Source organism: Triticum dicoccoides, chromosome 7A (genome assembly GCF_002162155.2).
Source record: "Triticum dicoccoides isolate Atlit2015 ecotype Zavitan chromosome 7A, WEW_v2.0, whole genome shotgun sequence".
NCBI lineage: Eukaryota > Viridiplantae > Streptophyta > Magnoliopsida > Poales > Poaceae > Triticum > Triticum dicoccoides.
The window spans coordinates 147,464,129-147,469,496 of NC_041392.1; positions in this window are offsets into that span (position 1 = coordinate 147,464,129).

A 5,368-nucleotide genomic window follows, 5' to 3' on the forward strand; every position below is an offset into this window, starting at 1 on the left:
TTTCTGTGAATCTTTTGCTACTTATGTTGATCTCCCTAAGGAGAAGTGGTTTAAATATCATCCTCCCATAGAAGTAAAAGTAGCTGCACCCATTAAAGTTGAATAAAAGACTGTCACTTATAATGATCCTATTGTTCCTACTTGTTATGTTAAGAAACCACCTTTCCCTGTTAGGATAAAGGATCATGCTAAAGCTTCAACTATGGTTCGTAAAAGCAATATTAAAACATATACCCCTCCTGAGCAAGTTAAAGTAGAACCTAATATTGCTGTTGTTAAAGATCTCTTGTCTGATAATATTGATGGGCATGTTATTTAGTTCTGCGGTGAAACTGCTAGAATTGCTAAACCTTGTGCTAAGGATAAACATAGACCTGTGGTAGGTGTGCCTGTTATTTCTGTTAAAATAGGAGATCATTGTTATCATGGCTTATGTGATATGGGTGCTAGTGCTAGTGCAATACCTATTGACTTATACAAAGAAATTATGCATGACATTGCACCTGTTGAGTTAGAAGAAATTGATGTTACTATTACACTTGCTAATAGAGATACTATTTCACCAATGGGAATTGTTAGAGATGTTGAAGTCTTGTGTGGGAAAACTAAATATCCTGCTGATTTTCTTGTTCTTGGTTCCCCACAAGATAGCTTTTGTCCCATTATATTTGGTAGACCCTTCTTAAATATTGTTAATGCTACCATAGATTGCACAAGGGATGTTGTTACTGTCGGCTTAGATGATATGACTCATGAGTTTAATTTCTCTAAATTTAGTAAACAACACCGTGAAGAAGAATTACCTAGTATGGATGAAATTATTGGTCTTGCTTCTATTGCCGTACCTCCTAGTGATCCTTTAGAACAATATTTGCTAGACCATGAGAATAATATGTTTATGAATGAAAGAAGGGAAATAGTGTAAGTATTCTTTAAACAGGAACCTATTCTGAAACACAATTTGCCTGTTGAAATCCTATGGAATCCTCCTCCACCTAAGGGTGATCCCATGTTTGAGCTTAAACCATTGCCTGATAATCTTAAATATGCTTATCTTGATGAAAAGAAGATATATCCTGTTATTATTAGTGCTAACCTTTCAGAGCATGAAGAAGAAAGATTATTGAAAACTCTGAAGAAGCAACGTGCTGCTATTGGATATACTCTTGATGATCTTAAGGGCATTAGTCCCACTCTATGTCAACATAAAATAAATTTGGAAGCAGATGCCAAACCAATTCGTGATCCTCAACGACGTCTGAATCCTAAAATGAAAGAAGTGGTAAGAAAAGAAATACTAAATCTTCTGGAGGTAGGTATAATTTATCCCATTGCTGATAGTCAGTGGGTAAGTCCTGTTCATTGTGTCCCTAAGAAGGGAGGTATTACTGTTGTTCCTAATGATAAAGATGAATTGATTCCACAAAGAATTATTACAGGTTATAGGATGGTAATTGATTTCCGCAAATTAAATAAGGCTACTAAGAAAGATCATTACCCGTTACCTTTTATCGATCAAATGCTAGAAAGATTATGCAAACATACACATTACTGCTTTCTAGATGGTTATTCTGGTTTCTCTCAAATACCTGTGTCGGCTAAAGATCAATGAAGGACTACTTTTACATGCCCTTTTGGTACTTTTGCTTATAGACGTATGCCTTTTGGTTTATGTAATGCACCTGCTACCTTTTAAAGATGCATGATGGCTATATTCTCTGACTTTTGTGAAAAGATTTGTGAGGTTTTCATGGACGACTTTTCCGCCTATGGATCTTCTTTTGATGATCGCTTGAGCAATCTTGATCGAGTTTTGCAGAGATGTGAAGAAACTAATCTTGTCTTGAATTGGGAAAAGTGCCACTTTATGGTTAATGAAGGTATTGTCTTGGGGCATAAAGTTTCTGAAAGAGGTAGTGAAGTTGATAAAGCCAAGGTTGATGCTATTGAAAAGATACCATGTCCCAAGGACATCAAAGGTATAAGAAGTTTCCTTGGTCACGCCGGATTTTATAGGAGGTTCATTAAGGACTTCTCAAAAATTTCTCGGTCTATGACTAATTTATTACAAAAAGATATACCATTAGTCTTTGATGATGATTGTGTAGAAGCATTTGAAATACTTAAGAAAGCATTAGTCTCTGCACCTATTGTTTAGCCACCCGATTGGAATTTACCCTTTGAAATTATGTGTGATGGTAGCGCTTATGCTGTAGGTGCTGTTCTAGGGCAAAGAGTTGATAAGAAATTAAATGTTATCCATTATGCTAGTAAGACTCTAGACAACGCTCAAAGAAATTATGCTACTACTGAAAAAGAACTTTTACCAGTTGTATTTGCTTGTGATAAGTTCAGACCTTATATTGTTGATTCTAAAGTAACTATCCACACTGGTCATGCTGCTATTAAATATCTTATGGAGAAGAAATGTGCTAAACCTAGACTTATTAGATGGGTTCTCTTTCTACAAGAATTTGATTTGCATATTGTTGATAGAAAAGGAGCTGAGAACTCCATTGCAGACAACTTATCTAGGTTAGAGAATGTTCTTGATGACCCACTACCTATTGATGATAGCTTTCCCGATGAACAATTAAATGTCATAAGTACTTCTCGTAGTACCCCTTGGTATGCTGATTATGCTAATTACATTGTTTCTAAATTCATACCACCTAGCTTGACATACCAACAAAAGAAAAAGTTCTTCTATGATTTGAGACATTACTTTTGGGATGACCGACATCTTTATAAAGAAGGAGTGGATGGTGTTATTAGACGTTGTGTACCTGAGCATGAACAGGAACAGATCCTATGCAAGTGCCACTCCGAAACTTATGGAGGACACCACACAGGAGATAGAACTACACATAAGTTATTGCAATCCGGTTTTATTGGCCTACTCTCTTCAAGGACGCCCGTAAGTTTGTCCTGTCTTGTGATGAATGTCAAAGAATTGGTAATATTAGTAGACGTCAAGAAATGCCTATGAATTATTCACTTGTTATTAAACCGTTTGATGTTTGGGGCTTTGATTATATGGGACCTTTTCCTACCTCTAATGGATATACACATATTTTAGTTGCCGTTGATTACGTTACTAAGTGGGTAGAAGCTATTCCAACTAGTAGTGCTGATCATAACACTTCTATTAAAATGCTTAAAGAAGTTATTTTTTCGAGGTTTGGAGTCCCTAGATATTTAATGACTGATGGTGGTTCACATTTTATTCATGGTGCTTTCCGTAAAATGCTTGCTAAATATGACGTCAATCATAGAATTGCATCTCTGTATCACCGACAGTCTAGTGGTCAAGTAGAATTGAGTAATAGAGAACTTAAATTAATTTTGCAAAAGACTGTCAATAGGTCTAGAAAGAATTGGTCCAAGAAACATGATGATGCATTATGGGCCTATAGAACTGCATATAAAAATCCTATGGGTATGTCTCCGTATAAAATGGTATATGGAAAAGCATGTCACTTACCTCTCGAACTAGAACATAAGGCTTATTGGGCTATTAAAGAACTCAACTATGATTTTAAACTTGCCGGTGAGAAGAGGTTATTTGATATTAGCTCTCTTGATGAATGGAGAACCCAAGCTTATGAAAATGCTAAGTTGTTTAAAGAAAAGGTTAAAAGATGGCATGACAAAAGGATACAAAAGCGTGAGTTTAATGTAGGTGATTATGTATTGCTATACAACTCTCATTTAAGAGTTTTTGCAGGGAAACTTCTCTCTAAGTGGGAAGGCCCCTATGTTATCGAGGAGGTCTATCGTTCCGGTGCCATAAAAATCAACAACTTCGAAGGCACAAATCCGAAGGTGGTAAACGGTCAAAGAATTAAACATTATATCTCAGGTAATCCCATAAATATTGAAACCAATATTATTGAAACCGTAACACCGGAGGAATACATAAGGGACACTTTCCGGAACATTTCAGACTCCGAAAAGGAATAGGTATGTGGTACGGTAAGTAAACGGACTCCAAAACAATTTTAAGGCAATATTTCTCCGTTTTGGAAAATTTAGAAAAATAGAAAATTAAGTAGCAGTCCGGGAAGGACACGAGGGACCCACGAGGGTGGAGGGCGCGCCCTACCCCCCTGGGTGCGCCCCCTACCTCGTGAGCACCTCGTGTGCCTTCCGGACTCCATTTTCTTGCACGATACGTATTTTGGTCGGTAAAAATTCACTATATAATCTCCCGAAGGTTTTGACTCCCGTATCACGCAAAAATTTCCTGTCTTTGTTTCAAGTTGTTTTCTGTCAGGGTTGTCAAGGCCAGGCACTATGTCGTCTCCCTCCTCCTCCAACCATGAGGGAAACGATGCTTGGCTAATGAAGATAGAGTTGAAGAGAGAAGAACCCATGGAGGTCAACAAGGATGAAGGGATCAAGAAGGCCATGGAGGACCAAGTTCCGGCAACAGAAGACATCCTTCAACTTGATCACAATCTTCTTACCCCAACTGAGATCGAATCTTTCAAGATGATTGAGTTAGCACGTATACAAAATAAGTATCTCACATGTGAAAATATTTTGTTGAAGGAGCATATCATCGCACTCAAAGGCATTATCCGCAAGTTAGAAGACCTCCTACGCTCGATGTGTGACTATTCGTCAACAACACCTCCACCTTCTTCACCAACCAAGGAGATATAATCACATGGGTATGGGCACTCCCCTTGGCAACTGCCAAGCTTGGGGGAGGTGCCCCGGTATCGTATCACAACCACAACTCCTATCTTTACCGTTTTCCTTAGTTCGATCCTGTTAGTAGTATTTTGATCTAGTAGAATAAAGTTATGGCATGATCTAGTTTTAAGTTTTGCTTTATGATCTCTCTATGTAATCGAGTCCGTGAGCTATATAATAAAGATTAGTGTTGAGTCAAGGGCTTGATTTTATTGTTATGATCTTGGGTGAATAAAAGAAAAGAGAAAAAGAATAAGAAGAAACAAAAGTTCATATTGATCTTATTGATAGTAATGACTTCACATAGAAAGAGTGTGACGATTAAAAGTTGTTGGGAGTTGGCAGGCATAGCTTTGGTCATCATTGCAATTAATAGGAAGTAATAAGGAAAGAGAGGTTTCACATATAAATATACTATTATTGACATCTTTTATGATTGGGAGCACTCATCAAAATATGACATGCTAAAGAGTTGATGTTGGACAAGGAATACAACGTAATGGGTTATGTTTTCTTATATCTGGGATAAAGTATGTTGTCATGGATCATCCAACATGTTGAGCTTGCCTTTCCCCTTCATGCTAGCCAAATTCTCAGCACCAAGTAGAGATACTACTTGTGCTTCCAAATACCCTTAAACCAATTTTGCCATGAGAGTCCACCATAT